Source organism: Esox lucius, chromosome 1, assembly GCF_011004845.1.
Source record: "Esox lucius isolate fEsoLuc1 chromosome 1, fEsoLuc1.pri, whole genome shotgun sequence".
NCBI classification, from domain to species: domain Eukaryota; kingdom Metazoa; phylum Chordata; class Actinopteri; order Esociformes; family Esocidae; genus Esox; species Esox lucius.
Window position 1 is genome coordinate 18,493,344 of NC_047569.1, and position 19,100 is coordinate 18,512,443.

The 19,100-nt window shown below is 39.1% G+C and overlaps 1 protein-coding gene across 7 annotated transcripts in view; it reads left to right on the forward strand.

Moving 5' to 3' along the window:
- Nucleotides 1-19,100, forward strand: part of b3gat1a (beta-1,3-glucuronyltransferase 1 (glucuronosyltransferase P) a) — a 123,291-nt gene that overhangs the window by 68,197 nt on the left and 35,994 nt on the right. For all 7 annotated transcript variants that reach the window (XM_010893284.5, XM_010893289.5, XM_010893290.5 and 4 more), the window contains one exon: nucleotides 7,471-7,693. The gene's annotated coding sequence lies outside the window, so the exon portion shown is untranslated. The remainder of the gene's footprint in view (nucleotides 1-7,470; nucleotides 7,694-19,100) is intronic.

Genomic DNA, 19,100 nt, shown 5'->3' on the forward strand with positions numbered 1-19,100 from the left:
ACAGCCGGGGAGGTTTAATTGCTGCCTTGCTCTAATCTAAGGATGAGGACATTCTGGGCTGGTCAGCAGCAGATGGATTAATTCACTTTTACATGTTAATGGTCATGGGCTAGTGCTCATGTAGTGAATGGAATATCATCAGAGGATCCAAGTCAGTTACACTGTCCTCATGAACGTGGGAATCTACTGTACATTAACGTGCATGAGTGGAATGTGTTATATATTAAGTATTCAATTCATTTGCAATACATGTTTAGTATATGCTATTTTTTCTTTTTATAGTGGCCATAAATAACATATATGCTTGTCGTCTGAGTGGGTCTGCCTTCAAACAGATCTTACTGTTCCAATTTTGCACAGTGCATAGGGTGAGAATCTCTGCCTATAAGAGATGAACAGGCATATCAAAAACTAATACATTTTTGTTACATCTGCTTTTGGATTTTAACACACAAAAACAGTGCTTGTCTTCCTTGCCTTTCCTGTACACAACAAGCAAACATGATTAAGAATCAGTTAGAGGAAGCATTCTCTGTTTTTGGGTTAAGCCTCTGACTGAGCAGCATTTCCAGTGACAGTGCAGACAACAAGCAGACTGATCATGTCACCATGGCAACCACGAGTGGTCTGGGAGCTTGCTACAGATTTCTTATTTTCTTCAGTAAATCACTATCAAGTCATGGAATGTGCATGACTGTTCACCGCAGCCCTAATCAAGAAACAAAAAACACTGCAATCACATATCAAACAGACGTGATATCTTTGTTGGGAGAGGGTACAGTCTTGCTTTATACACTTTTCAAAAATGCCATCAGGATTATGTACTTTTGAATCATAGACCTGTCACTAATTTATATTAATAAGTCACTAATTTGATTTAAGTCATGCAATTTACAAGTAATCAAGAAAACATCTTTAAGGATCAGTATGTAGAATTTGTTATCAATTAGGAAGGTAGGTGAATTGCAGTCCACATTTCATGCCAACTCTCCCCTATCCAGTAAGGTGAAGACCAAAAGACACAATTCATCTTTCTAGAATGTTGTTAATTTTTGAATGGACATTCCTTAAGTATTTTCTGTGGATATGCAGTCCCTGTACATGTGGTTACTATGGAGAGAAATCAAATATCCAGGGATGTCCATTATTCATTTCACCTTCTCTTTTGGTCGACCAGCTTCATTTTCTTTTAGAAAAGTAAACATATTTCATAGCAATTTAGATGGCATAATGAGTCCCTACACTATTCAATGCCAGTGGTTTCACTTCCCCATGAGCAACCCAGACTCAGGGATAAATGTTACATATGTAGATCGGAAACACTCCATTTAGTATGAGGCTATTACATTAGTCAAATGTACCACACGAAATCAATTTGCAAAAACTATAACACATAATACTATGTTACGTCACCAATTGTTCAGATGGGCTTGAGGAGATGATCACGTATCTCAGTGATGCCAGTGGATAAGAAGGTGCAGCTTTCCCACTGGAAACAAAAGCCAAGGATGGTTACAGCCACTATGTCCATACCTACAACGGAAACCCAAGACCACCACACCTCCAATTACCAGTGGTGGTTGAGATCCTTCCATCGGAAGAGCTGTCAGACGCCATGTTGCCTTTCCTTTCTAGCTTGGGGAAGTTTGCAAAGACGGATGCTGAACCTTTGTGCATTATTAATATCGACCACTTATGAGAGAATAAAGAAGCATTTACTCAGCATGGGCATGCCTGAATTAATAATAGAGCTGCTACTCAAAGGCTTGATTAATTGTCTTTCAAGACAAACCCACCCATTTTCACTTAAATGACGGATGTGTTCAGCATGGGCCACATCTCTCATTATCCCAGGCATAACTTTAACCCTGCATCAAAGTTGCAGACAGCAGCCTTTGTTTTTCTGTATCATGTTTTTTGTTTTTTTCTGCTACCTGAATAAACCCATAAAAAAAAAATATATATATATATATATATATATATATATATATATTCATTCTGGTCCATAATGTAAGCTTTCTAGTATGAAAGCTGATGACAATACGTTGACAGTATCTCTTTGCCTTACATGGCTTGTGTGACTGTTTCATACAGATTAAGGTCTAATCCGCATGAGCAGCTCTGAGGAAGCCAGGAATATTTGTGTGCCCTTTCTGAAGGAAATCCTCCAGAGACCTGGCGAGACCATGCCCATCAAAGGGTAAAAGTGGTTACCATGGTGATGGAGGGAAGTGGCTGTTTGCTGGATTACACAGTGTTCTTTCCCAGAGTTCTGTATGGTTGGCGTATGTTGAGCCCGGGGCCAGAAAACTCTGGTGTGCTTTGTCCTTATGGTTGGAAGAGAGCTAGGGGGAGAAGGGGTGTGCTTGTGTTAGAAAGAGAGAGGATGTTAATTCACACTGTTGGGTCTACATACTGTACAGAGATCAATAATAACGCACCCCTCAGTTTCACCTCTGTCAGTGGGGAGACTGGAGGGACATGTGTAGCAAACGGCCAAAGTGGTCATCCAAGGTAAACAGGCCTTCTGTGATGTCGGTTGTATGGGCTTTTGTCACTGTTGAACATTAAATAAGGTTAAGAAAGCCACAAAGATCACCACCTTAACGCGATTTAGTGTTCTGCTAGTTAATTACAAATCAGTGTTGTATTGATGAGAATAAACATCTGAATGAGAATATCATTAATCAGTGAGTATTAACTGTACATGTCGTTCACATGCCATTGGCCAAGCTGTTTGACAATTGGTTAGCTTGCTTAAAACTAGTGTAGAGCTAGTCAGAGCAATCTTCTTTAGTGCTGTCTCCCTTCCCAATAGTCTACTTGAATTAAGAACATCTGACTGTGCATAACTTGCTGCTAACTGATTATTGACAGATCAACTAGGTTTCAGGGGCAGAGCATTGTTTTGGTAAATAAATGCCTGTAACAGCTGTAAGTCCTTCTTGTCAAGCAGTTTTGTCGCCCAAAATGAAGCAGGAACAAAAGACATTATCTGCCAAGTGTGAGACTATGGGCATGACAAGTAATAAAATTAAGCTTGTCACAACGCATGATAGTACTGACTGACAACTGTACAAAGTACAATGAGTAGGACATGTGATGCCCCATTACTGATGGGTCCAACACACCCTGTCCATACCACCTGCTAGGAACTGTGTATGAATAGAGACCCTGGACCATAGGGGAGGTTGGAAGATACCATACAAGGGTATTTTGTTGTATAAACCTTTCTTATAAAACACAGTGAAACGGTTGTCTATGATGACTGACCGCTTCCTATGGGTTCTGGCATACAATATTGTGTTTAGCCTACTTTGTAATTACTGGAGAACATGTAACATCTTGGACTCAGGCTAATGAAGTTCTTCCCTGACTTCCCTGACTTTTATGATTTTGTTCATAGATCAAACGTGGACAGAATTCAACACAAGTTATTTGGCATGGTTCCACGCCACTCTCTAATTTGAGTATATGTGTTGGGTTTTGTATCCCTGATTGCTCCGGGCCCTGTAGTTTTAGTGTTGTTCCCAGACACTTCTGCCCTGTCCCGTGGAACACTTCAATCAACATGGCATTTGACTTAATTAGCTTACTACAGAGCCACTAATTTCTCTGAAGTGTCTTTCCTCTCACTCACCTGGCCATGTCTTATCTTGAATTCTATGCTGTCAATGTCATTTGTTTATTATTGCTGACATCAGCCATCCTCAGTATGCCCTTAATAAGCTAATTTCATGATGAGGATTCATCCGGGGGTGTCGTGACATCCGGGGGTAAAAGTAATGACATTATTGGAGAAGTCCAACCTCCCAATGTCTGTTTTCGATTTATTTCTTTCCCCCTATTTCCACTCCATTCACCTTTGACTTCACAGTCCCCTCCCCCACACTAGAGTGGCTTGAAGCTATGTTTACTAGATTCTGTTTGTCGACATACTGTATCTCCCCACCTCCAAGCATCTTTGTCTCGTTTTCACTTTTCTCTCCTCCAACACTACCTACCCAGCCCAACCTAGGTCATATCTTTGCAATCTTCGTTCTCTCTGCTTTACTACTCTCCCGTCTGCTAAATCTATCCTCTTTTGTCTCCTGATTCTGCCTCTTCGACCCTACGCTCCACCCTCTCCGAATCCTATGACTGTCCCAGAGTCGGCCCTCCCCTTGTGCTCTGTGGCTAAGTGACTCACTACAAGCTTACAGAACAACGCTACGGGCAGCAGAGCAAAAATGGGGGAAAACCTCTGGATGATTTATCATCAGTGAACTCCCTCCTTGCTACCTTCTCTGCCTCTATCTGTAGAAGGTGGTGACCAATGTTCAGTCTTTTTGTCTAACCATTAATTGGGTAGAACTATTATTGGGTAATAATCTACCTGAAGAAATCTGACTCTGTAGTTTGTATTAAAGAATATGTCCGTACCATGACGTCTGATCTGGTCTAGGACAAGCAAGTTATACTTGACGTCATGATTCGTGCATTGTAATGCATGTTTTCTTGGGCTACAAGCAATTATGGAAAATGAAATATACAGCTGATCTTTGTTTTTGCTTTTGAAGAATAAAATGTATTGTGCAAAACTACCAGAAGCAGGGATTTTAAGTGTGATAGCGCCCATTATGTGCACATACACCAATCAGCCATAACATTATGACCACCTGCCCAATATAGTGTAGGTCCCCCTTTTGCCGCCAAAACAGCCCTGACCCATCGAGGCATGGACTCCACTTGACTGAAGGTGTGCTGTGGTATCTGGCACCAAGACGTTAGCAGCAGATCTTTTAACCCCGGTAAATTGTGAGGTGGGGCCTCCATGGATCAGACCTGTTTGTCCAGCACATTGCGCAGATGCTCGATTGGATTGAGATTTGGGGAATTTGCAGGCCAAGTCAATACCTTGAACTCGATGTTCTGTTCCTCAAACCATTCCTGAACCATTTTCTCTGTGGCAGGGTGCATTATCCTACAGAAAGAGGCCAATACCATCAGGGAATACAATGCTCAGGTAGGTGGTACGTGTCGAAGTAACATCCACATGAATGGCAGGATCCAAGGTTTCCCAGCAGAACATTGCCCAAAGCATCACACTGCCTCCGCCGGCTTGCCTCCTTCCCATAGTGCATCCTGGTGCCATCTGTTCTCCAGGCAAGCAATGCACACGCACCCGGCCATCCACATGATGTAAAAGGAAACGTGATTCTTCAGACCAGGCTACCTTCCTCCATTGCACTTGCCCATTGTAGGCGCTTTTGTCAGGGGACAGGGGTCAGCATGGGCACCCTGACTGGTCTGCGGCTATGTATACCCATACACAAACAAACTGTGATGCACTGTGTTCTGACACCTTTCTATCAGTACTAGCATTAACTTTTTCAGCAATTTGAGCTACAGTAGCTCGTCTGTTGAATCAGACCACTTGGGCCAGCCTTAGCTCCCAACGTGCATCAGTGAGCCTTGGCCGCCCATGACCCTGTCGCCGGTTCACTGCCGGTTCCTTGGACCCCTTTTGATAGGCACTGACCACTGCAGACCGGGAACACCCCACAAGGGCTGCAGTTTTGGAGATGATTTTCCCAGTCATCTAGCCATCACAATTTAGCCCTGGTCTAAGTCGCTCAGATCCTTATGGTTGCCCATTTCTACTGCTTCTAACACATCAATTTGGGATTATCAGTGTTATTAATTTCACCTGTCAGTGGTCATAATGTTATGGCTGATCAGTGTACATTTACCATAGACTATTAGACTATATTGTTTAAGTAGATTACACAACATTTTACGAGGACTGTATCTCTTTATTTTAAAGTATGTTTATTTATTACCGTTATGGAATAAAGCTACAGTTCATCACAGTGTTTTAGGTAGTTATCAATCAAAACCATAGTACAATCTAATGCTAAAATAATCTAAAGCAAACATGCAAACTTGCAGTCTGTTACCAAAAAAAAGTACAACACATTATTGCCATAGCACACACAAACCCAAAGTGGGCCAAAAGTCCTATAACAGAAAATCTCAAACACTTTATGATTTGGTTCCTAAAAACTGTACATTGATTATATTCCTGGCTGATTTATCTCCTCTCTGGTTTTACTCCCTACAGTCTGAATGTATGGGGCTACTTTGACCTACCACCTCAGTTGAGAAAGCAAAAGGTCCAATTGTCTTGGTGACGTAATGCACATTACTCAATTGGTTTGATGAGCCGGACGACTTTTTCACACCTTCCTCCAATGACATAATTTTATTAAAAAACATTTCCACTTCTAATGCCAATTACTTATATGATGAAACATTTTCTGTATTTTCTTTCTTCCAGCACAGACTTTGCTGAGAGCTACTTCATTGAGGAAAATTCACTTACTATTATTGCATTGTGTGGTTGTCCTACCTAGTTATCTTAACATGAATCCACAAAAAGTCACTCCGGATCAGAGTGTTTTCTAAAAGACCAATTATAAAATGTTCTGAGATAATGTGGGAATCTTGCTCCTTTGTACATGGTAAACTTTTTTTTTTTTTATCAATTCAAGTAATTATTATGTAGTGATTAGGTAAACAGCAGGTTTTTTTTACTCTACAAATTTACTTAAAGTTTAACCTGAATTGAAAATTTTAAGTTGGATCAAACTTTGATAGTTCAAATATATTGGTGGTATTTAGGTATCTTGACAAAACAAATATGGAATTAGTCAGAACATCATTTAATTAATCAGGATGAATTTGTTTTCTAAATTGAAAATTGTGTTTGTTATTCGTAATAATTCAAACCAGATTACATGTTTTATTTAAGTAATTAAGCGCACACTCTTATCCGGTAAAACGCACAATAATGACTGCAAACATTTTGGCTGGCATCCGTGGGAACTGAACCCACAACAATAATTTATGCATTACAAGCATATTATTTTCATTTTTAAATGCTGTTTTGATTTCCTGCCACCATTGTTTTACATGCAGGATCTATTCAGCTGTTTTCTGTTGCAGTGATGGCCTCTAGGCAGACACAGTAGATACAGTATAATCCTGTGGTTTCAAAAACGGAATAGCTTCTATCAATATTGAAAAATGTGGGTAGTATCCTTTTTGAGTGGAGGAACTAAGTAGAAGAAAGAAACTTGTGAACTTGTCTTGTTATTCAGAAGTAGACAACTGCATTTTTCCCTCCCCAGGGAAGACAATGAGAGAGCTATTAAGATAACAACTTTAAGAATTACTTTCCTTGGTGAAATAAATAACTTATTTATCCAAGATCAACACACACTACAAACTATTCACTAACAATATAGAACTAAAATGTATATCTAGATTATCAGGGCTATATCTTTTAGAAAAACTTCCACCCGATGGAATCTTTTGTATGTCATTACCAACCCGACAACTGAAATGGGAGTCTTTCAATGAGACCCATTGTTTTACAATGAGAAGATCCATTCTTATACTGCCTTCTCTCCGCTCTTGTTTCTGTAGGAGCCTGCCCAAAGAACGTGACGGCACACATGGTCTCGATGCTACCAGCCCCACAAGCCCTGCTACGCTCCACAGCCAAAGTTCCACTCTTCTTCATGACACAGCACTCATCACCAACGTTCTCCAAATTTTACCAGTTCAGGGATGTGTAAGGACTAGAAGCAAGGAATAATAACTGAGCGCATAAGAAATAAACAGAAGAAATCCAGGAACCAGGTTGACTGTGAGTATCTTATTTGTTGTCTTTTTGTTCTTGACATAAACCCGACTTCATCACCAGTGATAAAACTCTCAGTCTTGCCATATATTTTTTAGGAATTCACCCTTTCTAACCAAAACAGTATTTAATTCAATGCTGGGCTTTCTATAGAGATAAATACAAACTATTTAGCAGGAAGCAGCCATTATGAGGTCTGACTCGGCCTGCCAATATACAACAGTGCGCATTTTATCATCCCTCCATGAACCAACTTGTGTATTTACACACAAAGCAGAAATAGACATGCTTGTTTTGCCAGATGTTTGTTTATCGTCAGATGAACAAACACTGCTGAGTCATTCATTTGCATGTTTGTCCGACTGAAATTGTTGACACAGTCAAGTCTGTTTCGGGGGCAAGATGAGTAGGATGATGGAAGTTCAAATAGGGCTCCCCGCCTTCCCAATCCATTAACTATTCTTGTTTAACTAATTATGTGGGCATGACTGTATGAAAGAATTAGGAAAACAAAAACAGTGTGAAAAATTTGACAGATTCACTTTCAGTATTTCGAGGGGCGAGAAAGAAGGGAGAGATGTGCAGTTGAATATGAGGGAAGACAGGACAAATTAACTTCAGAGGTGGTAGGAGGGTCAAGTGAGCGAGCTAACAAATGGAAAACCGCTCTGGGAGCTGCCTGTCCTCCCCTGGGTACAAAGAAAAATATTGTGTTTCTCTACTAAAAAGCCTTGCGCCAGAATTAGATTGGTCAGTACATCGGCCCATAAATCATAGATAAAATAATTGTACTGATGTACCCAGCGATACAACAAATGTTTGTTAGGCAATACTTTTTTGTTAAAACCCAAAGCTCTAGTGCCGATAACTGAAACTGATTGCTAGCCTCTTATACTTTCATCACCCTTAACGCCTTGTCTGAGCTGCTACTTGATTACTGAACCTGCAAAGTATCTTATCCATCTCTATATATTCATCACCTCATTTGGTGCCTACCTTATCCATCTGTATGTATGCATTTTCACATATGCTGTGTAGTTCACTGAAGTTTTACCAACTCCAGTGTATTGTGTTTTTAATTGTTTTAGTTTTTAACCTCTTACTCATAAGCCTTTGGCCAGGTGATCATTGGTAATGAGAATTGGTTCTCATTGGCACATCCGGTTAAAAGGTTAAATAACATACTCACCTTTTATAATAAATTGGTTCCCTGCAAAGAAGTAGTGGCAACGGCATTTATTTAATGTGTAGCTCAATGACAGCCATGTTGAATTCCTCCGCAAGTAGAGCACACTTCATTTCAAGGGCAAAGGAGAGATCAGTCATGATCAACTCAAAAGCTCTCCAGGTGGCGACTCAATTATGGCGCTACCACTTCCCGGCACAGAGACCTCAGATTAGTTTTTTTGCCCTTGGTGGCAAAATAAATAGCCTACATATGCTGCAAGAAAAAATTTATTATGCTAAACTAAAACTCTGTCACATACAAAAGATGTGCACACAAAAGCACATCCTAAAATGTAGAATTTATATTGGTCAACAGAAGGTGCACTGACCTCTGTTGTCAAAGGGAAAAATGAAACTCTCTTCCATTGACTTCACTAAGAGACGTGTTAATCGCTCCTCAAACGAGCAAAGGCAGACGACAACAAGCAAAATCCCTCTGTCATCTCCTATTTGCTAAAATTAAAGTGAGGAAACTTTCAAGTGGTAATCATTACGTCTTCTAAATTGCTTTCTTATATAGTTCTCAGAGCTTTTGTAAGCTGGTCAACCAAAAGTACAAGTAAAGCCATAGTTGAAAGACCTGTTTCTGTAATTCAGCTAATATCCACTAGGTGGAAGCATATTCGATATTGCCTTTAAATTCAGGAAACTGAAGTACTGTCATGATAAAAAGATAAAGGAGGGGAGAAACTTCCTATAGGCACTGTATAAGGTTCTAACTGAGCCATAGATAGATGGTGTTCTTAAGCATGTGCATCCAATAGGTCCCTCATAGCTTGTGGTGACATCTGACAAAATAACACAAATTCCTGACACCTTGAGATTGCTATTGTTTCCATGCCTGGTTTTCAGGTAATATTTAGTGAGGGGATGGTGAAGATTGTGTCTGTGTGATGTTCTGCAAAGCTCATCCTTCTTTTAGTGAAACCTATATAGAAACATCAACTAGTACACTAGAGCCTCCCTTTTCTATTGGCTCTGTGATTATATAAGTCACTTTTATTATAATGTCATTACACATACAGCAGAGTATGTAATTAATGGCAGTGTTTTATGTTTATATTGGACAAATGTCAGTCCTGCTCCAGATAGCGATGGGGAGAGCTGGGGATTTATACATATTTATATTTATTCATAGGGGATCTACAGAGCAATTCCTTGTTGCCCTGCTTTCATTTGAACAGCATCAGAATGGCTAACTATTCAAGTTACAGTAAACTGCTCCATTGGGATCCCTTCCTCATCTCCATCTCAAAGACTTCAATTAAAAGGTTGCAAGGCATTTCTTCATAAAAAGGAAAAAGAGTTCTGTCATAAAATGTGTATCTGCCAAGAATAAGCCATTCACTTTGACAACTGACAATAGTAACCATCCTGTACGTCTCTGTTATGGCTGTACATGGGTATACAGTGCACATAAGTATTGGGACAGTTAAGTCCAAATCGCTGTTTTTGCAATACACTCCACACATTTGAAAACATGATAAAAAGATGAATATGAGGCCAAAGTACAGAATATCACCTTTTATTTTGGTCCGTTTAAACACGTTTTACCATGTAAGAATACCAGCATTGTTAGAGTTCCTACCCCCATTTTATGGTAGTTTATAGAAACTACTGGTGTTTTCAGTCATGGAAAACAACAGCAGTTGATGACAAAAAAAATTACCAGAGCTGTGAAACACAATCCCCTTTAAATAGGTGTCAGTGAAAATAGGTGTCAGGGGTATCAGTGAAATCCCCAACAACTTCCAGAATGCTGAGGTGAGTGTCACAATCTACAGTTCGCCAATTGCGGTTTTAAGATTTCTGAAATGGTGGCATTCATTGTTACAGTGGTAGATTTTTTTGGGGGGATATGGCTTTTAAAAACTCTGTTTTTAGTAAATTACCAAATAAGAACAACCATCTGTTATACCATTTTATTTTGATTCTATTTAAATCACTTAACGGAAAGTAACAAAAAACAAAATAATCTATAACCCCAAAGTGTTTCATTTTAATATTGTCTTGAGCATTTGTCCAGTATAAAGAATATCAGTGAAAAGACCAAAAAAATTACAGATAAACAGATGTTTCGTCCTGGTATGGGTAGGGGAATGATCCCCATAAAGATATGTTTTGACTAGCTAGTTATGACTGAAATAGTGGTGCTAGCTATTTAAACAATCATCCTCCATACCATCTCAGCAATAAAGCTAAACTTATTTAGCCTGTTTCACTGATACATCAACTCGGTGTTAGCAAGCCAACGTTAGCAGCGTTCTCTTTATTAATGAACTTGGTCAATGTCTTAGCAAAAATATTACTCATTGCAATAGCATTTTTTAGCATGATCAACTTAAAGGGATTGTTCGTCCAACATTTTTATTTTTCTCAAAGTTCATTTATGAAGAGCTATTCCAGAAGGCAAATTTTTTTCAAACAGTCCATTATTTAGCTCTGTCCTAGTCTGTAATTAGTGTTATATATAATGCTTTATATATTTCTAAATTCTTACTATGTAGATGTGTGCCGTGTTACTTGAATTCCATTGTGCTGTACAGTATGACACTTATTTGAAAAAAATAAAATTAACATTGAACTGCTGGATTTCCTTTGTTTGCATCAATGTCACTTGAAAGGGGGATCACACTTCTCAGCCTCTCCGGGAAAGTCTATGCCAGGGTACTGGAGAGGAGAATACGGCCGATAGTAGAACCTCGGATTCAGGAGGAACAGTGTGGTTTTCGTCCGGGCCGTGCAACACTGGACCAGCTCTATACCCTCTACGGGGTGCTGGAGGGTTCATGGGAGTTTGCCTAACCAGTCCACATGTGTTTTGTGGATTTGGAGAAGGCATTCGACTGTGTCCCTCGCGGCATCCTGTGGAGGGTGCTTCAGGAATATGGGGTCCTGGGTCCTTTGCTAAGGGCTGTCAGGTCCCTGTACGACCGAAGCAGGAGCTTGGTCCGCATTGCCGACAGTAAGTCAGACTTGTTCCCAGTGCATGTTGGACTCCGGCATGGCTGCCCTTTGTCACTCTGCTCTTTGCGGATGATGTTGTCGTGTTGGCCCCTTCAAACCAGGACCTTCAGCATGCACTGGGACAGTTTGCAGCCGAGTGTGAAGCAGTGGGGATGAGAATCAGTACCTCCAAATCCGAGGCCATGGTCCAAAAATCGGAAAAGGGTGGCTTGCCCACTTCAGGTTGGTGGAGAGTGCCTGCCTCAAGTGGAGGAGTTTAAGTATCTAGGGGTCTTGTTCACGAGTGAGGGAAGGATGGAACGGGAGATTGACAGACGGATCGGTGCAGCTTCTGCAGTAATGCGGGTCCTCTCTAGGTTTCTTCCTAAAATTCGACCTTAGGGAGTTTTTCCTAGCCACTGAAATTCAACACTATTGTTGTTTGCTCCTTGGGGTTTAAGGCCGGGTGTCTCTGTAGGGCACTTTGTGACAACTGCTGTTGTAAAAAGGGCTTTATAAATAAATTTGATTGATTGATTGAATTGTGAATAAAATTGTCTGGCAAACAGGAAGTACCGTTAATTTGAAATGAGAATTATATCTCGAAAATGTAAAATGTATTTTGAGGAATATAACACTGTTATTACAGGCAGAACTCTGGGTGATGGCTGTAGGCCAGGCACCAGGGTTTGAGAGCCCATTCTACTTCCATTCTTTACGGTCGGTTATTCTGTTACGGTTTGGTGGGTGGTGGCAGTATGCGCAGGCAGGGTTGAAAAGGCTTTTTCTTTTTTTAAAACAAACTAACAGCTTCCTATGGACAAACAATAACCGACAATAGCCGTAAAACCTTGGCAGCTTAAACAGGGTCTGCAATCAGAGGCAATGCAAGCCAGCTGCCTCTGATTGGGGACACCTGACACTAAACACGGAGATGCCAAGAGGCATCTGTTCCCTGCCAGGTCCTGACTATATCCCCCAGCCAGTGTAGAGATGGCTAGAGGCATCCACGTAGCCAGGACCTGACAATTGTCATGTTCTTTGAGGTAAACAACACCAATTGTCTTAGTTTGAAGTGTTTTAGAGCAGTTTTCCACTTGCAATGCAGCGTTGCAATAGGGATACATACATACATACATAAGGTTTCCATTCATGCATTTGTACCATGATAATAACACTAATTACTGACTGAGACAGAGCTGAATAATGGATCATTGTTTAGTTTTTTTATCACTCTGTGCCATAAGGACAAACTCGGGGTAGGGGACTGTCAACAAAAGATGATTTTTGGATGAACTATCCCTTTAAGCTATATCTCAGATTCTGTGTTAGACATTATGTTGTTGTGCTAACCTGTAAATAGTCCACAACAGCCTGTGGGGCAAGAAACTATGAATTGCTGTATCGCAAGAGAAATACTGGTGCCTTATGTTTATAACTCATCCTCTGCCATTGTTCCAGTATACCAGTAATGTGGCATAATTGAAAAGTTTCTGTTTTTTTGGGGGGGGGGGATCTCTAGACAGTAGGCTACATTACGTATTGTTCAGCAAAGATTTCATTAGAAATTGGAAATAATGTTATATATTCTGCAGTCACACCAAAGGGTACTCAAGGGGTGATCAGATTACAGGTGGGGCAAGTCCCGGTGGCCCACCTCCTATATCTGCCAGTGCTGTTTGCAGAGGACTTTCATATACCATACTTTTAAATACCAGCTTTTATATTTTTACACTTGCTTTAAACTGAACTGTCCCAAAACTTAGGCTCACATTGAATGATTGGGTGGAATGCTGAAAGTGCTTTTATTCATAGTTCATAAAACACATGTTGAAACAGCCAAAAAATAAAAGGTGACTTTACTTTTGCATCAAATTCTAATCATGTTTTAATTATGTTTTATTTTAAAACACCGAAATTCAAAATCAATCATTGTAAGGTCATATTGGTTTTATGACCGAATTTTAGGACAGAACTGATTTAGCATATAGATTTTTGGACAAAAAGCTCATCCCGTGCACTTTCAACACCGTCATAACTTTAATCATATTATTTGTAATAAAAAGCATTTTTCCAATGTTGTAGTGGAAGGATCACCACAATATAGTTCAGAATTATTTCTACAGACAAAAAATATCCTATACTTTATATCATATATGTTGGTTGACAAATACTTTTTCCTGTTTCCATTTACCTTGTTTTACATCATATGTATGCATAAAATAGCATTACAAGTAAAAATTGTGGATAAAAACAGGTTTGGGGTCCAGGGCGTTTGAGGCCCTAAGTGATGAATAAAGTTTTTAATGCAGAGGGGTTTGGCAACTAACTACAACAAGCTATTGTTTTTTTTCCAGTGCACTTCAACTGTAATGAAATCCAAACACAACTGTAAACATTAGTCAGTTACAAATCAATGGTAACTAAAGTACATACACATAGGCCTATACAAAGAGATATATACTGAATAGAAGAAAAAGAAAGAAATGACTCATGAGGTCTTGAGGATCTGCATGCACTCAAATTGAACTTTGGAGCTTTTTGTCATAACTAAGGGATCCGTAGGCCTATATTTCTGAGACTGGATAAGCTTTCGAATCTTGTGTAGCCGTGTAAAAATCAAGCTGTGCTCCTGTGTTGATCCCTGTGAATTGGAAAATAAATTACAATCAATGCTTAATACTATGATCCGAGGAGGTTGCAGGACACAGGCACAGAGGTGGTGGAACAAACCGGTATTTATTTTCAAAAAAGGCTTGACACAGCATGACAACCGTAACACGCAACAATGACTGACAAAACACACTAAGGCAGGAGGAACTAAACACGAGGGGGCAAACAAGACACAGGTGAAAGCGATAAAGACAAGGACAGGCTGCAGTTAAGAACAAAGGAAACAAAAAAACAGAACAGGACATTCAAGACCAAAAGCAACATCCATACCGAACCTCACACCTAAGCAGGAGCATACACTTTTATCTTTCCCACAGCAAATGTCTGAGAGAGAATAGGAGCCATTCCCCTGCCCATTATATGCATTATACTTTTACATTTTACCCACCAGAAAAATATTGGCAACATAACATATGGCAGGCTTTCATTTATAAACAGTGCATGCTATCACAAAGGAAATAATAGTATTGCTATGACATAACATATAGTGCTAAAATACTACAGCATTTAGATTAACAATTTGTCTCTAATAGGTTCCTTTCAATTCACAACATAAGCTATTAGTCAAGCTTTTGTCACATTGTTGAAACATATTATTCCATGTTTTAAAGAAATAGACATGAATTTCTAATAGAAATTATACACATAAACAATTTAATAAGAGTTACACAAATTAGTATGAATTGTTTTGCCTGTCACAAATGTCAAATTAACGATGTGTGTATTTCACAAAAACATGTGATACAGTGCTGGTATACCTTTCCGGAGGTCTGGACATTTCAGTATTTCAAAAGTTGTTTGTATGGACCGCTAGCTCTCAGCATTAAGATATTTGGATGTTAGACTGCTAAAAAAAAAACTCTCCCCATATGCACATTGAAGTACTGGCTAATCACTACTGTTTTTCGATAGGATATAAAGTTTTGGTGATATATATGCTAGTTAGAATCATTGCAAAATATACCAACACGTGGGAAAACATATAATTATGTCTGGGAGAGGTGTGGCCTATTCACAAAATGTAGTCAATCTAGCCATTGCAACTCCTCTGCTTCAACACTGAAGAATAGCTCATCCATGAGCTGACAAACATACTATTTTCTTAATTTTGCCCTTTAGCAAGGCACTTAACCCTAATTGCTCCAGTAAGTTGCACTGTTTAAGAGTGACTATCTGCTAAATGAATAAAATGTAAATGTAAAATGTACACTGCCTAAGGGTAGGATTATTATAATCACCACCCTCCCACCTAGACATAGCATAGACATAACAGACATAACAGACATAACATAGACATAACATAGACATAACATAGACATAGCATAGACATAACATAGACATAACATAGACATAACATAGCCAACATCTGATGAGGAAAATGGGTGTCTGCATAATAATCACAAATTGGTAATATTATCATAAATTGGTTATATGCCATTTAATGTAAACTTAAAATCTTTTTCAGTGGAATTATATTACTTAAACAATTCCATGTAGTTGACAGGGGAAAAAAAACTATTCGTATTACCCAATCAGGAAGCCTTAAGGTTGGAATCCTTAACGGCTACATGCATTGTTTTGCTCATAGTTACAACAGCACAAGTTTAGTTTAACTGTAAAGCTCCTACCACACCACAAGAATACTCTCAGACCATTGTTAAAACAAACTTTGATGGAATGCAGGTCTTTGCAGGCATTACTTTTTATTTATCAGTTAAGGATTATATCCGAGAAAAACAAAACACTTCTTCAGTTCAATGTAAAGCAAGGAACAATTATCTTACACTCAAGTGTGTGATGCTATTGCCGTGCTCTACTTGGCAAGGCTGTTTCTGGAGGAATCAGTGTTTCACACAGTGTTCCTGAAATAGTATATTAAATAGTATATTATACTATTTTAAATATATACTATATTAAACTATATATATACAGTGAGGGAAAAAAGTATTTGATCCCCTGCTGATTTTGTACATTTTCCCACTGACAAAGAAATAATCAGTCTATAATTTTAATGGTAGGTTAATTTGAACAGTGAGAGACAGAATAACAACAAAGAAATTCAGAAAAACACATGTCAAAAATGTTATAAAATGATTTGCATTTTAATGAGCAAAATAAGTATTTGACCCCTCTGACTTAGTACTTGGTGGCAAAACCCTTCTTGGCAATCAGAGGTCAGACATTTCTTGTAATTGGCCACCAGGTTTGCACATATCTCAGAAGAGATTTTGTCCCATTCCTCTTTGCAGATCTTCTCCAAGTCATTAAGGTTCCAAGGCTGATGTTTGGCAACTCGAACCTTCAGTTCCCTCAACAGATTTTCTATGGGATTAAGGTCTGGATACTGGCTAGGCCACTCCAGGACCTTAATGTGCTTCTTCTTGAGCCACTCCTTTGTTGCCTTGACCGTGTGTTTTGGGTCATTGTCATGCTGGAATACCCATCCACGACCCATTTTCAATGCCCTGGCTGAGAGGAGGAGGTTCTCACCCAAGATTTGACGGTACATGGCCCTGTCCATCGTCCCTTTGATGCGGTGAAGTTGTCCTGTCACCCCCAAAGCATAATGTTTCCACCTCCATGTTTGACGGTGGGAATGGTGTTCTTGGGGTTATAGGCAGCATTCCTCCTCCTCCAAACACGTTGAGTTGATGCCAAAGAGCTTAATTTTGGTCTCATCTGATCATAGCACTTTCACCCAGTAATAAACCTACCATTCAAATTATAGGCTGATCATTTCTTTGTCAGTGGGCAAACATACAAAATCAGCAGGGGATCAAATAAATTTTTCCCTCACTGTATACTATTTAAATATTTCATTTATTATACTGTGTTCATTTAAATAGTTATAGAAATAGTAAAAAACTCTTGGTTGTGATATGGATCCTTATCAGGTCAGTGTCACTAAAGAAGCATGTGTATTATGGAATGGTGTGCTGCATGGTTGGCTATAGACTTCTATGTAGTAAACTATTCAGCAATCTTATAGTTTATCTTTATACTACATATACAGTATTTGATTTTCTTAGTCTCACGTACATTCACATTAGTTATCTCAATCTTTTTTTTTAGCTGATGAGAATAGATTATTCTGACCCTTAATAATAACCTCTGGGTAAGTCTGAATTTCCAAAGAGCATGTGATGAAAGTCAATAGTGCAAATTAATCTTTCAGCCGAGTCAGTGACAGTACACTGTTATGTAGCATCAGCAGAAGCCGAGCTGCTGTGTCAACTCTGTTCTGTGCGTGTCATTTTTCTGTTTCGCCTAGAGCTTTAGAATGGAGTACACCATGGATATACAAGGTCAGCAGAGGTTTCAGGGCTGATGGAAGTGTGTCAGCCAGTCAAAAAGGGCAAAAACAGCATAGGTTATGTAGCACAAGTTTTAAAATGCATGAACACATTTTGGAACAAAGCTAAAACTTTTGGGATTTATTCATGAACACTTAAGTTCAGTCTGTCACTTCGGTTATTTGTATTTTTCTCTGACTATAAATGTTAAGACATTTTTTAAATGTTAGTCTGGGCATAATACACATTGATGTTTATGAGGAAATACTTAAATACTACATTATTTATTACATGATGACACTGTCAGTAACAACCAGGAGAGAATGCCTTCCCACTCTCTGAGGATTTCAAGATAAAGGCTGGGGTACTGCAGGCATTTTTTATTTTGTTGCTAATGGCAGCCATAGTATCCAATGACACGGGGCAGCACTGAGGTAGCCTGCCGTGTCTCATCCTGCAGTAGCATAGTCAGAATTCAACCACAAGGATTCACAGCAGTTTAAATGTTGATTTTTCAGTGTTAATAATCTAATGTTTCCCACTTTTATTTTTGATGCGCTGGTCTCAAATGAACACTCCTAAGACATTGCACCATTTTTTGCTGGGAATGAGCTTGAAAACTGCTAAAATTACTTTCTTCATTATGGCAACAATTGCATGAAATGTGCATTATTATCATTTATAAGCATTCATTTGGAATCACATGTGTAGTGGATACACCTGCAACCCCAACAAGGCAGAAGGGTAAACAAACTGCAGGCCTTCATGTCAGTTAGTTTTATTTTCAATCATTCTGACACTGGAGTATTTGGGTTAGCAAATAATATACATAGGTGAGTCATACAATATCATTTTCTTGCACCTCTGGCCTAGTGAAGTAAAATAATTGAATAAAATGTACAATATGCTGTACCATAAGTTGTATTTCAAAGAAAAACTTGCTGTAGGCTACGGCCACCACAATCTAGCTGACGAGTGGCTAGAAAGCTTGCTCAACAGGTGGTTGAGAAACATAACAATACAGTGGGGAGAACAAGTATTTGATAACCTGCAAAATCGGCAGTGTTTCATACTTACAAAGCATGAAGAGGTCTGTCATTTTTATCATAGGTACACTTCAACCTTGAGAGACGGAATCTAAAACAAAAATCCAGAAAATCACATTGTATGATTTTTTTATAATTAATTTGGATTTTTTTGCATGACATAAGTATTTGATTACTTAACAACCAGTAAGAATTTGTGATGGCAATTGACAATGTATCGACACTCGG